Source organism: Colobus angolensis, unplaced genomic scaffold (assembly GCF_000951035.1).
Source record: "Colobus angolensis palliatus isolate OR3802 unplaced genomic scaffold, Cang.pa_1.0 Scaffold426, whole genome shotgun sequence".
NCBI lineage: Eukaryota > Metazoa > Chordata > Mammalia > Primates > Cercopithecidae > Colobus > Colobus angolensis.
The window spans coordinates 1,323,542-1,343,619 of NW_012117666.1; the positions used below are offsets into that span (position 1 = coordinate 1,323,542).

A 20,078-nucleotide genomic window follows, 5' to 3' on the forward strand; every position below is an offset into this window, starting at 1 on the left:
ATTCTAGAAAGTTCCTGATGTCAGTATCGTTTCGTGACTCTAAAGTTTCGTCATGAAATTCAGTGTTTGCTTTTTCTCCTTCTCCTCGGCACTTCTTTCCCTCCCTTTCCTCTTCTTTTTCTGTTACTCTTTATCAAATAAAGGATGTCTTTGTCTTTTTTCTCTCGCTTTGGATTTCCTAGGAGGTCTCTGGTTTGCCAGTGTTCCGTTCTCGTTTGCTTCTGTTACCGGCGGCAAATCAGTACAGTTCTGCAGCAACCTCAGTTCTTGCCTCCTCAAAAAAAAGAATCCGACTGAGGGGCATAAGGCAGAGGGGGAAACTGAGGCAAGTTTTAGAGCAGGAGTGAACGTTTATTAAAAAACTAGAGCAGGAATGAAAGGAAGGAAAGTGCACTTGAAAGAGGGCCAAGCGGGTGACTTGAAAGATCAAGTGTGTGGTTTGACCTTTGACTTGGGGTTTTATATGTTGGCACACTTCCAGAGTCTTGCGTCTCTTCTCATCTGACTCTTCCCTTGGGGTGGGCTGTGCACATGCGCAGTGGCCTCCCAGCACTCCGGAGGGGAGCATGCGCAGTGTGTTTACTGGAGTTGTGCGCATCCTCACTTGAGGCGTTTTTCTCTTAACCAGCGCAATGTCACTAGGAGGTCATGCACTGGTTAAACTCTGCCATTATGCGTCTTACTGGGCATACTCGAGCCCACTGGCCCAACTCCTGAGATCTTATCAGGAAGCTGCTGATCACCAGTTTCAAGTGTTTCTGTTTACTGGGAGACTGCCTTTCTCTGGCACTGGCTGACACCAATTTTTATTTTAGAGACAGTTAACAACGGCCTGACCATCACCTGATGAATATCAGGAATGTGGCCTGACATTCCTGGTGTGTGTGGTGGGGGGTACGAGGGGAGTGCTCTTCTGCACTGCTCATGTCTGACTAGTTGGAATCTGCAGAGTGGAAGTGGGAAACTCCTTCTGACCCTGGCCACCTGTCTCCATGTGAAGGCAGATCCATTTGAGTGACAGTCCGAGGCAGTACCTCAACTGCCTCTCACTTCCCAGGACAAACAAACCCCTTTGACCATGATGTGCTTTTTGTGAATACATGGTGAGACTGGATTTTCAGATATTTTATTTAGAATTTTTGCATCTATATTCTTTGGGAGGTTGGCCTATAATTTTCATTTCTCATAATGCCCTTGTTCAGTTTTGATATCAAATTATACTGGCATCAGAAAATGAGTCAGGTATTTTATTTGCTTCATCTCTTCTGGAACAATTTGTATAAGAAGACAATTTTCTGTTTCTTGAAGCTTTTGTGAAACGCTCCGTGAAAAATCACCAGCACCTAGTGTCTGAATGATTTTTATAAATTTTACCTATAAACCATTTCTTCTAGGTGTTCAAATTTATTGTCAAAAGTTGTGCATGATAGTCCTATGATTTTTAACCTTCCTTTTGCATCTCTTTTTACGTTCCTAGTGACGCTTTGTGCCTGCTTTTTTCACCATGATCTGTCTACTCAGTTGAGTATTTTTTTTTTCTCATTAGTTTCCAAAGAAACATCTTTGGTTTTATCCATCAGCCATATTTTGTTTGTCTTTTCTGTTTTCTTAATTTCTGCTCTTATCTACTGTTGATTTTCTTCTCCTTCTTATAGGCTTACTCTTTTTTCTTTTAGTTAGTTCTCTAATTGAATGATTAGCTTATTTTATAACATTTTTAAATGCATTAAAAGCTATAAATTTACTTAGAGAATTGCTTTAGCTATATCTTGTGAGTTCTGACATAAAGTGGGATTTTTTTTTCAATCAATTCTAAATATTTTGTCACTGCTACTGTGATTTTTCTTTAATCCGTGAATTATGTTATATGTAGTTTTAGTACATCGTTGTATACATATTTATTACAAATGTCTGCTTTTAGCATTACTCTTTTAAATGGCATATAGAAGGATTTTTAAGTTATCTAATTAATCTCTGTCTTTAATAAGTAATATTGTCACATTTGTTGTAAGTGTTGGTATATTTATCTCTATTTTTGTTTTTTATTGATACCAGCTTCCATTTTCTCTATGTATTGGCTTGTTGTTTTCGACACAGCTTTTCTTTTGTATTTTTTCCCACCAATTTGGAAGTTATGATAGTATATCTCTCCATATATTTTAGCTGGTACACTTAAATTGTTAACATAATAACTGTCTATTTATCTAACAAAGTCTAAGGTTATTTGATGCTTCCCTCCTTTTCCAGTTTTCCCCACCCTACATTCTTATCTTGCATTTTTTCTTTTTTTTTTTTTTTTTTCTGAGACAGAGTCTCGCTCTGTCGCCCAGGCTGGAGTGCAAGCTGGGCTTGCACTCGGATCTCTGCTCACTGCAAGCTCCGCCTCCCGAGTTTATGCCATTCTCCTGCCTCAGCCTCCCGATGGGACTACAGGCGCCCGCCACCTCACCCGGCTAGTTTTTTCGTATTTTTTTTTTTCTAGTAGAGATGGGATTTCACCGTGTTAGCCACGATGGTCTCAATCTCCTGACCTCGTGATCTGCCAGTCTCGGCCTCCCAAAGTGCTGGGATTACAGGCTTGAGCCACTGCGCCCAGCCTATCTTACGTTTTAATTCAATTTTCTTAAATACAAATTTCCAATTAGTGGTTAAACACATTCACCAAAATACTTTTATTATTATTATTTTTTTGCTCAGTATTATCTCTAGCAGACCACTCCTTCCCCTTTGGTTCACTTTTCTTCTTGCTAGAATATATCCCTTAGTAGCTTTCTCTGCAACCATCTGAGGGTGGTAAATCATGTTTTCTTCCAGTTCATATTCTAAAAGTATCTTGGCCTCTTTTGCCCTCACTCTTGAATAATGGCTTCACAGGGTACATCGAATATGGCATTTGCAGTTAGTTTTCTTGACACTCTGAGGCTATTTATTCATTGTCTTCTAGCACTACTGTCACTGAGTAGATGACTCTCAGTGTCATCTGACAGTCATCTACAAGTGTTGCCAGTCTCATGGTCATTCTTTTGTCATACTATCTCTTTTCTTTTGGTACCTCTAAATATTTTGTTTCATCTTTCTGCACTGCAACAATGTTTCATCATAATTTGTGTGTGTGTGTGTGTGTGTGTGTGTATACACATATACATACACATATATATTTATCCTGCTCAGCACTCCAAGTGTTTCGTTAGCTGAAAGTTCCTGCTTTTTCATTGAATCTAGAAAATTTCTAGCCATGCTGACTTCAAATATTGTTTGTTTGCCATTCCCCTTGTTTTCTCCTTCTTGTGTGGTGGAATCTCAATTTCTTTTCCGTGTCTCTTCTCTTTCATGTCTTAAGATATTTTCTCTGTGTGCTGCATTGGAAGGAGCTTCACAATACTATCTTCCAGTTCACAAATCGTTCTCTGACCAGGTTCATATCCATTTGTAATTTTTAAAAGTTCCAGGCTGGGCGCAGTGGCTTATGCCTGCAATCCCAGCACTTTGGGAGGTCGAGATGGGTGGATCACTTGAATCCGGGAGTTTGAGACCAACCTGGGCAACGTGGCAAAATCCTGTCTCTACAAACAATACAAAAATTAACTGGTTGTCGTGGTTCACGCCTGTAGTCCCGGTTGCTAGGGAGGCTGATGTGGCAGGATCACCTGAGCATGGGAGATTGAGGCTGCAGTGAGCTGTGATCACGCCACTGCACTCCAGCCACCTGGATGACAGAGTGAGACCCTGTGTCAAAACAATAAATAAATAATGACGATATATTTCACTTCTAGGATCTTGAATTGAGCTTTAAAAAGTGATCTGTTTTTAATTAATATCTAATTCATAATCTTTTCTTTTTTTCATATATTTCTTTCTTTACATCTTTGAGACCTTTAGACCTTTGAGACCATAGGGTATTCTATAGACATCTCAAGGTTTTCTGTTGTTTGCATTTCATTGGTGACTAATGTCTTAACTGATAATTGCCACTTTAGTGTAAATCTTCTTCATGCTGTTCAGAACCTTCTATTGAGTGGGTCTCTCTCTCTCTCTGCCCTCCACCCGACCCCATTTGGTGGTTCTGCAGGTGCCTTTTCTCTGCCCCTGAGAATGCTGGTCAGAACCACGCTGCATTGGAGGCCCCTGCTCCAGCCTGTCAAGATGCTGGGGAGAGCACAGGTGCAGTCACAGGGCAATTGGCAGCTTAGCCCAAGTCTGGACCACGTGGCTGCTCTGCCCACACTGGGACCGGCTCTTCCCGACCTCCTTACACTCGCTCCAGGTTTCATCCATGAATCTAGCTGGGGTGTCCTGCTATGTGGGGTGCCTGGATCCCTGTCAGTTTCAGAAACCAGATCCCTGCCACTTCCAATAGACCTTGCCCTGGAGCCCTGCATGTCCACAGCTCTGCCTCCTCCTAGCACGTGCCTCTATTTCAGGTACACAGAGTGCCTTCTTTTGGTTTAGAGTTTTGGTAAGTACTTAGTATAAATTCGATTGACCTTTGCTGTGTTGGAGAAGAGAGGACAGTTCCAATCCTAGCAGTCCAGCCCCACATCCCTCCAGTGAGCCTGGCTCACTGGAGATGTCTCTGAGTAGGAATGAACAAAGCAGAGTCGGTTCCTCCAATCTCATGTATTTTAGTATTTTAGGTTACTAAGAGTCTTCTCCCTCTGAAGTTATAGAGAGGGAGCTTTCCAGTGCAAGGAAGACCCAGGGCACAGTCTGTTCCTGTAACCCCAAGGCCATCAGGAGTCCACAACCAGGCTCCCTATCCACGGGGTGGAGTGGAGCCTGCAGGAGAAGGAGGCAGGGCCCATCAGAGGCCTGATGGAAACAGGGTCCCTACACAACTGTGTCAGGGGCAAAAGCCATGAAGGGAGATAATGAGGCTGCTTTTGGATGGGCTGGTGATGCTGTCTTTCCTAATGAGATGTTAAATGAAGTGATGGCAGACACAGAATCCACTGATTTTGGAAAAGATGTTCAATGAATTTCCATCTTCAAGTGCACTTATTAGCTGCTGCCTGACGTGACAAACTGAAAAACTTGGAGATGAAATTAGTGGTGTCGGCTTGTCATGACCCAGCTCAGTCTGAGTGGATATGCGTGTGTGTGTGTGTGTGTGTGTGTGTGAGGGAGGGAGAAAGAGAGCGAGCGAGCATTTTCTTAAATAACTAGAATTCAGGGGGCTGCATAATAGAAGCATATGTAGCTGTTCCAGCTTCAGCTGCCTCAAGTCTGCCTGGGCCTCCTGCATGAGGTCATGAGTCTTAATCAAGCCACTGACCCACACATTTGGAATTGTACTGACTTTTCACAGCTAACAGCCAACACATTGCCAAGAAGTAATTCAGTTGTTGGGGATATCACATCATGCCAGGGAAAGAGAGATGGAATTCAGAAAGCCTGGGATATTACAGGTAATTACTAAAGCATGTAGTTTATAGATCAATTTGCTCCATCTACTCAAATCCAAATAGTCTAGGACCTCAACTGCATGGAAATCTCTGAAAATATTTGTGTTAAAAGCCCCTTGGTAAACATTCCCTGTGGTGCATTTGGAGCACAGGCAATAAAAGATGTTTTGTTTCAGTGCCTTCTTCCCGTGATTTAAAAAGGAAATGGGAGAACTGTGCAGTCACACTGCCATCCCACATCCACGTGGAATCTGCTCAGCCCCGGTGGGTCATCTATTGGTGCACTGAGGGGGAGGGCAGGGGCCCCAACACTCAATGCAATTTATATCAAAGCAAGGAGTGGCCAAGTTTCCTCCTTCTAAAAATTCAGTTGCTTTAATTTCGTGTTTAAAGTGGCACAGACCCTATCCTGTAAAGAGAGCATGAAAAATTGAGCAGTGTTAGACTGCACTGAGGTGATAACGTCGATTAAAAAAAACCAAAAAGGGTACCTGTAATCCCAGCACTTTGGGAGGCCAAGGAGGGTGGATCACATGAGGTCAGGAGTTCAAGACCATCCTGGGCAATTTGGTGAAAACCCATCTCTATGAAAAACAGAAAAATTACATGGGTGTGGTGGTGCATGCTTGTAATCCTAGCTGCTTGGGAGGCTGAGGCTGGAGGATCACTTAAACCTGGGAGGCAGAGGTTGCAGTGAGCCAAGATCATGCCACTGAACTCTAACCTGGGTGTCAGAGCAAGACTCAGTCTCAAAAACAAGCAAAAAAATTTAAAAAATAAAAATAAAAAGAGGTAGATGCTGCCATTAGTCAAAGTGCAGTTACAGTGACCAACAGTCATCCATGTTCACATCTCTTTAAAAATTTGTATTATAAAAATGTTTGTATGTATATGGCTTCTATTGGATTGAAAAGACCTGACATTGATAATGCATTTCATAACAAATACAATTTAATGATGTGATGAACACAATGCATCCCTAATAATCTCATGATGCTTTCATTCACACAGCAAATAATTATAAGCCCAGGTCATGTGTTTTAAACTGTGCTGGAGGCAGGGGCACTGTGGAGAACGTGCAGTAGAAGCTCTCTAACCTCACTTAATTTTCATTCTAGTGAAGGGGTTGGTGGCTTCAAGAAACAAGTCAACAAAGGAGGTTATTTCAAGTTATGATCATTGCTGGGGAATAATCACAAAGGGAGGTGACGGGTGTGTGTATGGGGTGAGGCAGCTCTGAACGCTTCTCTTCCCCATGGCAGGTTCTCCATTCTCTCTCAGTACCCCCCATTCTTCATTCATGAGGCTTATTACCATTCTCTTTCCATGAGCCCCATGTGGACAGGGGCTTTATCCGTCTCCTTTGCTTGGTCATCTCTGGGTCCAACATCCAGCCTGCCTGTGGACGTTAACATTCTGCATGAAGGGACCAGTCTACCAACGGAAACTTTGGCTGCCTGGTCTTGTCTCGGGATGACTTCAGAATTATCGTGATCCTGTTCTTTTTAATTATTTCCACCATTCTGCTGTATGCAGTTTATGTTACAATTATACGTTGGCGACTAAATCTTTAATTGTCCTCTACTCATTTCATGGATCACTAGGAACCTTTTTCCCCCCAACTAAATTACTTCTTAAGGGCAAGGATATGGCTTCAATTTCTTTATAACTCCTCACCATCAAAGCATTTCAGCACTAATGTCTGGGCCGAGCCCAGTGCTCAATCCATACTTGCCAACATTGTAGACTGTGTATTATTCCCTGCACAGTCAGTGGGGCTCTGCCACTGGAAGAGAGAGGAAGCTTGGATAATTGAAATATCCCCATTTCAGATATTACCGACTAAGGTTAGGTAAGGGCAAGTCAGACTGACTTTCATATCTTGGGGTTTTATTTCCTGCTGTTTATTGTATGTATTCTTTCAGAAAACATTAAGAAGGAAAAATCTGGGCCACAGAGAAAACAGGGAGGTGAAGAAAGATTCTCAAATGTTTTTCCTCGGAAGTCAAGAGATTGCTCTAATCAGTTTCAAGAAACAGCAACAACAGAACCCAAAGGCCATGATGAATCTGTTATGTTCTCTCTCCCTCTTCCCTCCTCCTCCTTCCTTCCCTCCCACTCTCCTTTTGGACACAATCAGCTCCAAATGGAATAAACAAGGAAAATGATGCTTAGGTGGTTTCCACAAAAACTGATGTGCTGATCACCATGAATGTGCTGGAAATTCAGGATGCACAAGGCCTCCAGGAGTTCATGCCTACTGCACTTGACAAGTGGACGAGCTGGGTGTTAAAGAAGTAGCTGCAGATGAGATGGAACACACAGTATCTGGATGGAGTGGGATGAGCCACTTAGACATGGCTGGTTGGAATTCAAGCACAGAGCCCTTGGGTTCTCTGCCAGGACACAAGCATCGTCTTGCTACTCTTGTCCCCTCCCTCAGGCAACATTCTCCCCTTTCTTCATGCTCTGCCCTGCCACAGACCTTTCTCTAACACCCAAAAATGACTGATCTTGCCTTTAGCATTTTTTAGTCCGTATCACACAACAAAAGATTGGCTGCTATTTTATCTCCATTCACAGAGAGGCAGTGTGGCAGAGTGGACGGGCTATCAGTGTAGATCAATAAGACATGGCCTTGACATTTACCGGCTATTAGATCTTGGCTGAGTTACTCAATGTCTTCTGACTTCCATTTCCCCTTCTGCTAAATGGAAACAGTAATTACCACCCACTGGGTGAGAAAGAAGATCCGGTGGGTTAAGGCTGGCAAAGCGTCTTGCAGATTGGAGAGTGCTCTCTGAATGTTAGCTAGTTATCATGACTGTGGGTTGGTTTCTATCACCAAGGAGTCTAAAATGTGGTTAGAGAGGCAGAGTTCTATTTTGTGCTCCCTTTCTGTTCTAATGAGTCTGAACTATCAGGAGAACAGTACAGGTGGTCATTTTTTGATAGATGAGTATAGGGTATGAATCTATTCCACAAACATTTATTAACCAAACACCTGCTCCAGAAACCCTCTGTTTGACCCTGCAGACAACATAAAAATGAGCAACACAGCATCTCAATATAACCACTTTCTTTTTTCTTTCAGGGAAATCCCATTTTGTCTGATGATATTTGTGGTTGGCAGAATCATGCTCCCCCAAAGATGTCTATGTCCTCATTCTTGGAACCTCACATATGTGACCGTACATAGCAAAGGAGAATAAAGATTGCAGATAGAATTAAGGCTGTTCAGCTGACCTTGAGCTGGGGAGAGGATCATGAATGACCCACATTGGCCCAAAGTAATCTTTAGGATCTTTAAAAGTGGAGGAGGAAATCGGAAGAAACAGTCAGAGAGAGAGAAGCATGAGAAAGACTTCGCCCAATGTTGCTGGTTTTAAAGATGGAGGGGGCCACCAGCTCAGGAATGTAGGAGACCCCCAGAAGCTGGAAAGGGCAAGGAGGTAGATTCTCCCCTTTTGTCTCCAGAGGAATGCAGCTCTGCTGCTGACACAGGATGTTTTACTTCTTTCCTTAGCTAGGTCCAGGTTCTTGTCTCACAACCAGGAAGAATTAGGCACACAGACGCTTGAAGACTGAGTGGAATAGATTTTATTAAATGAAAGGAAAGCTCACAGCAAAGAGAGGGTTCCTGAAAGCAGGTTCCCAGTTGCCCCATTCCCAATTGAATACCAGGGTGTGAGGGTGTGTGTGTGTGTGTGTGTGTGTGTATACACACACACATGGGGCCAGGTTCCCTATTTGTATAAGGCACAAATTCCTGGTGGCTCTACCCCATCACCCCTGTGTGCATGCAGGCCCTTAGTCCACTGTGTGCCCCACTGTGCAAATTCCTTTATCTGCACAAAACATCTGGTATAAGCACTTGTGGGACAGGTCAGAGGTTCTCTAGGGACCCTTCCCTTAATGTCTGCCTGAAGCAAGTTGGCTAACTCCTTTCACTGCCTCCTTGATTTCAGCCCAGAGAGACCCGTTTCAGACTTTGACCTCCAGAACAATGAGATAATAAACCTGGGCTATTTTCACTACAATCTTGCAGTAATCTATTACAGGCGCGATAGGAAAAAAAACACTATACTCATCATGCTCTTCTTTTCAAACATTTATTTCATTCAGCCAATGTGTATTGAGTGCTTACTTTGTATCAGCCATGGATAAGTACTCAACATGAAGTGATAGCTGGGGACCAGACATGATTGGTCCCTGGCCTCATGGAGCTTACAGTCTAGCTGAGAATACAATGTTAATCAAATAGAGGGGAGATTAGCAATTGTCACGAGGGCTGAACAGGATGGGTACATGGCTCATGTCTTCTATTATCCCAGGCAATTTAACAGTGTTTCAGAAAATCACCCTGAGCCCAATCTGCTGGCTCTCATCCAGTCACTTCCTCCTCCAAGGATCAGAGAAAGGCAGGGACAGAGTTGGCAGCAGAGGCAGCCTTGTCCCCAAAGTGCTGGAGGGCCTATTCATCAGAGTGAAGCACTTGACCAACTCCTCTTGACATTCCATCTCTGACCCTTTCGAGGCCAGCTGGATTGGCCGGGCTGCCTCCTTCTGTCTTTTTTTTTTTTTCTGCACTGTCAATCAATAGAAAAGACATCAGAGACATTTACGAAGCACAACTAATCAGTTAAGCATTCAATTAATTAGGCAATCATTTTTCTGCACTTGATTTTCATTACAGTGAGTTTATTTTCGTTTCTTGTGTAGGAAAAAACAGGTGCTCACATTTAGCTTCATCAGCTTCCTGTTGCCGTTGGATTCACGTATTATTTTAAAAATAGGTTTATTTTAGGGGAAAATGTGACCTGGGAAAACCCACTTGTATTTACTCCCCAAGGTTGCTGCTTTTGTTGTGGTGTTGGTGGTGGTTTTTCTCCCCCACAACACTGGGACAGTTTAAAAACATAAGTGAAGCTGTATCACATTCCATCCACCATTGCTGAAGCCTTTGTTCCTTCTCACAAGTTATGCCTTTTCGTTTCTCAGAAAGGAAAGAGGCCTAAATTTACCTTTACTAGGAGCCTCTGAAACAGGCTGGCCCCAATATAGGTGGTGGTTAACATTATTTCCTAAGAGGAGACTCTGTTCACCCACTGACAGCTTCCAGGCCCTTCCCAGGGGGCTCAGAACCACAGGAAACCCAGACCCAGTGGCATAAGGCTGGCCGTGAGCCCAGGTGCAAATCCAGAATCATGACGTTTCTCACTGCCTCCAGGATCAAACCCCCCATTCCGAGGCTCACAGATCCTGGGATGAAAATGCTGCTCCCTGAGTTGCAATTGTCTTTGTGGTACAAATAACAGACTTAACGATATTCATGTTAATTACTTTTCCCGAGTGTCATTCTAAAGGGAAGAAATATACCAGTCTGCTTTCCGTTTTCAGATGATGTTGGCGGGCTTGTCCTCCAGCCCAACCGCACTTGTGAGGTCTTTAAAGCACAAGTGAAGATGGTTAAGCTGCCCCTCTCCATCTCTCCCTCTCTTGTCTATTTTTCCTTTGTTTGTGATATGAAGGGTTAATGTAAAAATAGATGTTCTCCAGGCATCATAGAGTTCCTCTTTAAGTTCCCATGGAAACCGAGCAGCGCAAGTATGTGAAGAATTTTTTTAAGTTAGCCCAAGATTTTATCCTCCAAAGATTTAGGGTCATTCTGCCTTATGGTTTGGAGAAATTTTTTTAAAGATTTTTAAAAAGTAATTAATAAAATATCTTCACCTGCTCTCCATCCTCACCCACCTATTCACAGAGCGTTCTTTTATTTAAAGTGTCCAACATAAAGGTTATTTTGTGACATTTCAAGTAATGCAACCCCTTAAGGGTATTTTTTTAAAGTTCTTTTGCAACAAAGTTTCTTCTGCCCAACCTCAAAAGAAGGAAACAAAAAAAATATTTCTTTCCTTCGATTTAAAGTAATTTGGAATTGCTGCTGGGGTTAGATTATGAGAAACTGTCCACCAAGGAAACAAGTTTGATCACCACCCCTGAACTGCAGTGATGACATCCCATGGGGGCTCACAGGACAAACAAAACACTGAGAAACCCGAGGTTCTTGCTCTGCCCATGGAGCTCCGAGGTGCGGCTGCCTCTTGCTGCTCCTTTTCAGTTCAGATAAATTGCACTTGGACAAAGCAAATGTCCTAAGGGCATTGCAGCTGCAGCTGGAGAATGAAGAAGACATACAATTAGGGCTTTTGTCACTGTCGCTTGATTTCATTAAAGGGCATTAGTTCTCTGCGAGATGTATGGGGTCGGAGAGGACAGGAGCCAGCAGCTCCCAGTGCAGCAGCAAGGCCGGCCCAGGTGACCATCTGGAGCATCGTTTCTGCTGCCTCACGCATGGGCTGCACCGCGCTGCCCTACCCCGCCGTGTCCTGCTCAGCTGTGCCCTGCTCCATCTCCATCGCCAGGCCTGAGACCGGCCCCCAGTGTGTTGTGACTCCTGAGGTCTCTCAGCTGTCCCTCAGCTCCCAGGAGAACTGCTCTCCGCTGCAGAAGCCGCCTGACGGGGAGGCTGAGCCCGCTCCAGGACTGACTGATAAAGGTACAAAGGTCCCCTTGCAGCAATGGTGGAGCACCCTGTAGAGTAGTTTGGGCTCTGGGCTCTCCTTTGAGATCAGGCCAAGGCCTGAGTCATCCTGGCTTGAGGTGGGATGAAGGTCTCCTCTACCTCCAGGTCCCTTCCTTCCCTCTTTTTTTTTTTTTTTGGAGACGGAGTCTAGCTCTGTCGCCCAGGCTGGAGTGCAGTGGCGCGATCTTGGCTTACTGCAAGCTCCGCCTCCTGGGTTTATTACGCCATTCACCTGCCTCAGCCTCCCAAGTAGCTGCTACAGGCACCCGCCATCTCGCCCGGCTAGTTTTTTGTATTTTTTTTAGTAGAGACAGGGTTTCACCGTGTAGCTCACGATGGTCTCGATCTCCTGACCTCGTGATCCACCCGTCTCAGCCTCCCAAAGTGCTGGGATTACAGGCTTGAGCCACCGCGCCCGGCCCCTTCCCTCTTTTATAGGTTCATTCTGACAGTAACTGCTCCCCAGTTCAGAAGATCTCTCAGGCTCTGTTTCTAGGGAGCCTGACCTGCTGCCAGTGCTCCTAGCTGGATTTTGTAAGGTAAAGTTACCCTTTTGTATGGGTTGAGTTATGTCTCCTTAAAAGATGTCAAAATCCTGACCGCTAGTATCTGAGAATGTGACCTTATTGGAAATTGGATCTTTGCAGATCATCAAGTTCACAAGAGGTCACTGAGGTAGGCCTTACACTAATAAGAAATGTCAAAGGTCAGTGTCAAAGGACAAATCAAGTGTTTAAGGTCAATGCCAAAGGACCAATCAAATGTGAAAGTCCATGTCAAAGGTCATATCAAATGTGTAAGGTCAGTGCTAAAGGACAACTCAAATGTCAATGGTCAATGTCCAAGGACACAAGTGTGTTCCTGACAAGGTCTCTCTCATTGACCAAGCTTGTGCCTGCCTTGGCCACCCCCAGTTGCAGCCCAGTTGCAGCAGGAGCCCTGCTGAGTCCACAGTGAGAGTCCCTGTCCCCGGAGTCTCCTCTTGGTGTTTCCATCCACCAGCCCCTCATGGGCTCCCAGACCACAAATCCCAGTGTCTTCATTGCATTTGGCATTGATCTCAGTCTCCCTCTTCCTTTGCAGTGGTCTTGAATAAAGTCCTCCTTACTGTTTTACCAAGGGACAGGGTAAGCGTTCATCAAACATCTTATACAAAGAGGAAACCTGGCACAGAAGTGGACACGCACTCGGAGGGAAAACGCCATGTGACAATGAAGGCAGAGATCAGGTGATGCGTCTGCAAGCTGAGCAACCCCAGGAATTGCCAAAAACCACCAGGAGCTGGAGAGGCCTGGACAGACCCTCCCATGGAGCCTCAAGGGAGCCAGCCCTGCCCATGCCTTGATCTCTGACGTCCGACCTCAAAAACCATGAGAGAACCCATTTCTGTTGGTGAAGACTCTCAGTCTCTGGTCCCCTGTCCTGGCAGCTCTGGGAACCTGACCCCTGGTCTCTCTGCATCCCTGGCATCGCCCTGTCTCCCCCTCTTGTTCTCCAGTGAACCTGACACACTCTCAGTGAGACAGCCAGGTGGCAGGGCGTCCTCAGAGAAACTCCAGCCAGCCTGCTCACTGGGAATGCACACTGAAGTGGAGCCACAGGAGTTCGCGCTGTTTGTAGCAGGGAGGAGCCTGGCCACTCCTCTTCCTGGTTGGAAGCTAGGATTTATTCTGTGAGGCGGGAAGCCTATACTGGGGGGACTTTTGTTCTGCTGAGTCCCTGTTCCCCCTTTATTTTCCTTTTTGCCCAATAAATGCTGTTATTCTCACCCTTCAAATTGGTCTGCGAACCTAATCTTTCATGGCCATGTGACAAGGACCCTGTCTTTAGCTGAGTTAAGGAAAAATCCTGCAGCATCGGAAGACTGAGTCCCAGCTCCTTTGTTCCAAGAGCTGAGCGTCCTCATGGATTGTGGGGAGGGGGTCAGCACAGGTGATCCAGAGGACTGAGGCTGTTGGAGGGGGACCCCAGGGGGAGATATCAGGGGCTGCATCCAGAACTAGGCCACCTGAGCATCCTTCTGAGGCAGGTTTCTCTCCACGTGCATGACGTGGCCCTTCCACACAGCTGTCACAAGCCAGGAGGCTCACATGCTCTTGGGACTCTCGGGCCATTATGGGTCCCTAAGGGTGGTGCAGGCTGAGGTTGCGATTCCCCGCCGGCCGGCCCGGCACAATAACAGTAACAGTAACATGCTTCTCCAGACCAAAGAGGCTGCTCTCAGTGTAATAAATGATGGCAGGGACTTCAAAATGTGCTTTTCCAGTGAACAACAATATTTGCCGCATGTAGTCATCAGGCACACCTAATTGGCTCTGGAAAGTGTTATGTTGTGAATTAAGATGACTGACAGGGAAATGTCAGTTGTATTAACATTCTCCCTTTGGATGATAATTTTATGTCTATAAGGATGAATTACAAAGAACTTAATGAAGGCGTCAGTCCAGAATGATGGGGTCCTTTTAGCAAAGCCTACTTCCTTCCCTTGCTGTGTGTGTGGAGGTTTGATCTCTGCGTGGGGCATGGTTTCCATGTTCTAGACACGATTGGCAAAATGTCACGAGAACAGGCTGCTTGGTTTCAGGCTGACTGTGTAAAAGCCTCACCGGCTCAAGGAGGGATGGTCCTGGGCCCGGGGCAGCGAGTGAAATAGTGGCAGTGTGGCCGTGGAAGATGGTTACGTGGCATCCAGACATCAGCAGTGGGGCTGATGGGACTCATACCCACCCCATTACGACTTCATCTCCCAGGAAAATGTCCTCTGGAGCTGGGACGGTTCTCCCTTTGCTTCAGTTCCCATCTTCTGCCCAGGAGCCTGTGCAAATGGCTCGTTGCTTCTCCCCAGCCACTTGCGATGACTCGTCTCTGGGAAGTTCCCCACTTCCTGCACATTCCTCTCTAGAAATTCCTTCTCTGCAGTGATCTGGTCGTGTTTTCAAAAGGTGAGGTGCATTTTCAATTTTCAGCTTGCACCTAAGCTTCTGGCAGTTTTCAGGTCCCCCTAAAATGGCATCCAAGGCCTCATCCTAGCCTATAGCCCTGTCCCCTTCTGGCCTGTGCCTCCCCCCGTAGCCCCACCCCTTTCTGTGCTGTGCCTCCTCCCACAGCCCGGCTCCCTTCCCACGCCCCGCCTCTGAGCTCTTGCCCTTGCTGTCCCCTCCTCCTGGCTTGCTGTCCCCCTGGAAGCTTCCTTGCCCTCTCCCTTGTGTTGTGAGGTCTGAGTCAGGATGTCATTTATGAACAGGCCTGCTCTGAGCTTTCCACCTGCAGATTAGCCACTGCTGAGATCTCCTGCATGGACTTCCTACTTATGGAGGATCTCACATATGCTAGAAGGTTTCACGGGGAGGCCCTGGCTGCTCTGTCCAGGGTCTGGAGCAGGGCGGGTGCACAGTAAGGCAGCTCACTTCATGGTTATTTGTGGAATGAAAAGACTTTGCCAAAGCCATGGCTGCAGACATAGGATGCTCTAAACATGTTCATGCTTCTTTAGGAAAGCTTATTTCTTAGGAAACCTCTTTCAGTTTCTGTGGCAACCACTCCGATATTCCTGAGGTCCAGAAATGCGGCTTCTCTGCACGCTGGTCACGGGCCACTCCTCACCTGCCCCCGGGACAGGCTCCATCTCTGGGCCTCCTGGAAAATGAGATGTCGACTTGAGTGGCCTACAACCCTGTGAAGCTGATGCCATCGCTCACCAGGCTGAAGTTCAACCACGCACTGAACCTTTGTCAGGCCCTCAAATTCAAACCCAGACCAACCTGTCACTCTCCTTTCCAAAGCATGGGCCACTCATCATGATCAAATGTCCCCTCTTCAATCTACACATGGCTTGGCATTGCCTGTTTGACTGTGAGAGACTCTGTGTCTGTGTGCATGCAAGTGTGTATGTGAGCGTGTGTGAGATTGTGAGAGTGTGAGTGTGTATGTGCGAATACAAGGAGTGAGTGACTAAGAATGTGTGTGGGCGTTTATGTGTGTGAGACAGAGTGGTGAGAGAATGCAGAGGCTGAGTGCGGGTGTGTCTGTGTGAGTGTATATGAGATGGGGAGTATGTGAAGCATGTTGGTGTGTGTGTGTGAGTGTTAGAATGCGTGTGGGTGTCAGTGTGACAGTGTGAGTATGTGTGAGTGCGTGTATGAGTGTGAGTAAAGTGTGATGAGTGGGTTTGAGGTGGTGTGCAAGAGTGTGAGATGGATTGTGTCTACAAGATGCAACAGAGACAGAGTGTGTATGTACATAAGTGTGCAAATATGTATATGATATCCACGCATACATATGGCGTGTGCCCAGATGTGCAGATGATATATAGTACACATATGTGATGTGTGTATAAACACGTATGATATAGATGCATATATGCATTGTATATATGTGATGTGTGTATAAACATGTACATGGTATAGATGCATATAAATATGTGATGTGTATGTATACACATGTAAATGGTGTGTGTGTGTGTGTGTGTGTGTGTGTGTTGGGAGGGTCTGGCTAGTCATGGTGTAGTTAAAACATCAGCTGGGATCCTCTACCTACACAAAAGCAAGGCAGTCAAAGGAGAACTTCATGTGGCTTGATACCATTTCAATGAATGCAGAGTAGTGGTTTTCTCTGGGTCAAATTCAGAGGCAGGGAATAGGTTTCAAGAGGGGCACACACATGCAAACACACACATATATATGCATGCACGCATGTATACACACCTGCACACACGTACATACACATATACACATATGCACATACATACAGGTACACACACATGCACACATATACACTTGCACATACATATACATATATACACACATATGTGCACATGCACACATACATGCACATTTATACACTCATACATGCGCATTTATACACACAAACACACATGCACACATATGCATGGATATATACACATATTCACACATGTACACATGCACACATATATACAGATACATACACATACACACATACATATGCACACCTATACATGCATATACACATACATATATGTATACCTACAGACACATATGTCTATACACATATATACATACATACACTGATGTGTACATATATATACACGTATACATATGCACTTATGTGCACATATACACAGGTGTATACACACACATATATGCACACATATATATAGACACATACACACAACACAGGAGTTTCACTTATATTGTTGATATTCTGGCTTTTAAGACAACTGCTAGTTTCACTGTTTTCTACTTTTTGTATATACGGCATTTCCCAGTGAAAGCAGTAATTGAGCTCTTGTTAACAAAATGAACTCTCCACATTTTTCATAATTTTAATTATTTTGAAAAAATCCAGCCCTTTTGTTGAAGGCACTTAGAGGTGGCTGAGGTTCAGCTTCCTTTTTTACCCTCTGCTGGCTGTTTCTACTATGCAGAAATGTCATAGTAGAAAGAGTATCTAATTTCTTTCGACTGCGCCTTCAGTGCATTCAGGTTTCAGTAGAATCCACAATGCGAAGTTATCTAGACTCAATGAGATGTGATCATTTCTGCTCCCTCCTGCATCCCGTCAGCAAAGAGCAGGATTTGGGATCTCAGTTATGCAAAGCAGGGGCCTGGTGAAGACTGTGGGGCTTACAGACTCTGGCAGAGCCTGTTGACACACGTGTAGAAGAGAACCGGAGTTTTTACAATCTGGAATTTCATAGCATAAGGCCCCCAGCTTTTAATTGCAGGAAGTCTCAGTGAAATAGTAGGAAAAAAATAATAACAATAAGAAATATATATTTGGTTTCTGCCCTCAGTTCCTGGCACAGAGCTCCCCAAATCCTTGGAATTTCCTGAGTGGTAGGGGTGCTGTGAGAAATATTTTGTTCAAGTATTTAGTCTTTGACCCTGGTTCCTGACACAGAGCTCGTAAATTCTTTGGCATTTCCTGGGTGACTGGAGCATCTTTTAGTCTAATAAGGTGACTCTTGAAGGCTCCTGGAAGGGGGCTGGCCATCAGAAATATTGAGCCAGGATTAGGAGCCTGGAACTTTCAACTCCATTCCCTTCCTCTGGGAAGAAAAGATGGGCTAGATATTGAGTCAATAATCCATCATGCCTATGTGAGGAAGTCTCCATGAAAACCCTTGAACTATGTGGTTTGGAGAATTTCCAAATGACCAAACATGTGGGTGCACTTGTAGGGTGGAGCTCTGGAGAGAAAGCATGGAAGCCTCACACCCCATCTCCCATGCCTGGCCCTAAGAACCTCCCATCTGGCTGCCCCTCTGTGCCCTTTGGGATCCCCTCTGTTGGCATAAAATGCCAGTGAATGTAAGCGTGTGTTTCCCTGAGTTCTGTAAGCCATCCTAGCCAATTAATTGAACCTGAAAAAGTGTTGTGGGAACCTCCCATTTGTAGTCAAGTCAGACAGAAGTTGTGGGCAAGCAGACTTGCAACTGGCATCTGAAGGGTGGGCAGCCTCTGGAACTGAGCCCTTCGCCTGTGGGGTCTGACGCTAACTCCAGGTAGGTTGCATGAGGATTCATTTGAACTGGAGGACAGCCTGTCAGTGTCCCCTGGAGAACTGCTTGGCGTGTAGCGGGAAAGCCCCACAGGTCTGGAGTTGGAAGTGAAGTGTGGGTAGCAGCGAGAGTGAGAGCCTGACCGGAGTTTTGCTTCTCTGTTTGCTGCTCTGTGGCCTCACACAGAGTCCCCGTAGAAGAGAGCCTGAGTTGAGTGCAGCATCAAGGGCTCACGTGTATAGTTGTAAGCCTGTAGGAATGAGGAAATCCACACCTTTCCTGCTATGCTCTGAATTTCTGTGCTCCCCAAAACTTCATATGTTGAAAGCCTCACCCCCAAGGGGATGGAATTAGGAGGTGAGGGGTCTATGGGAGATGATTACATCATGGGGGCTGAGCCCTCAAAAAGGAGATGAGCGTCCTTATAAAAGAGACCCCCTGGCAGGGCCTGGTGACTCACATCTGTAATCCCAGCACTTTGGGAGGCTGAGGCAGGAGGATCACTGGAGTCCAGGAGTTCAAGACCAGCGTGGGCAACACAGGGCACTGGAGGTTTTCACAAGAGGGGCAGTGGCGAGAACAGATCCAGACCATGACACCTGTGCTCCTTACTGAGATGGGGATAGCATCAATAAGGAGGTGCCCGGTGCACATTTCTAGTCTGAAATATTTATGGATTGGCACATACCCTAGAAAGAAGCTGTCACAATCGGCGGCATGTGCTGGAATGCTGGCAGGACAGAATGATCAGAAACCAAGCTTAGAAACAACCCTGTTCACTGGCTTTCTTCCTGGCGAGTTCTTGGGGCTAGTCCAACCCTACAGCTCTCAGCTTCAACACTGGCATGCCTCGTCCCTCCCTGCAATAACAGACAGACCTGATCCCTGCAAGATGGCCAGGACGCTCTCCCCAGTCATCTCAGGCCATTCTCCCTCCAACCCCGGCAGGTTGGTAGGACAGATCTTACCCTTGTTTTAGACACGAGGGGCTGGAGCTGGGGGAGTTTAAGTGGCCTCTTTCTTCCAGGTGACAATGAAACTCTGATGATTACAAATCCCACATTATTGACAATATATCTGTGTCTTTCAATGTGCATTTTGCAGAAAACTACTTATGTGGATTATAAAAGATGTTCTCTAAATACAGGACATATGCTTAAAAATATGGGGAATGCTGGGCTACATGAACCTGATGCTGTCACCCCAGGGGGTCTCGGAGCTTTGCCACGCCATGGTGCACTGTGGATCTCCAGGCAGCAGCAGTGATCCTGTCACTGGTTGAATTGGGGTGTCAACTCTGCCCTCCCGTACAGTCGTGTCCTGTCTTGGTGTGGTGGTTGATGTATACTTCTTCCGCTTGAGTTGGAAGTGGCCACATAACTTGCTTCAGCTGATGAAATATTCCAGGACATGACCAAGCAGGATCTGAAACATGTGGTGTGATCGGCTTTGCCATCTTTCACCATAAGAAAAGATACCTGGGTCAGGCGCAGTGGCTCATGCCTGTAATCCTAGCGTTTTGGAAGGTCGAGGAGGGCGGATCACCTGAGGTTGGGAGTTCGAGACCAGCCTGACCAACATGGATAAACCCTGTCTCTACGAATAAAAC

The 20,078-nt window shown here is 45.6% G+C and overlaps 1 long non-coding RNA gene across 1 annotated transcript; it reads left to right on the forward strand.

The window, feature by feature from the left end:
- Window positions 1-578: 578 nt before the first annotated feature.
- LOC105522351 lies at window positions 579-13,759 on the forward strand. Its single transcript, XR_001003427.1, has 6 exons — window positions 579-1,161; window positions 4,422-4,456; window positions 5,171-5,405; window positions 11,524-11,961; window positions 12,427-12,527; window positions 13,072-13,759. It is a non-coding gene; the product is annotated as an uncharacterized LOC105522351 (long non-coding RNA).
- The last annotated feature ends 6,319 nt before the right edge of the window (window positions 13,760-20,078 follow it).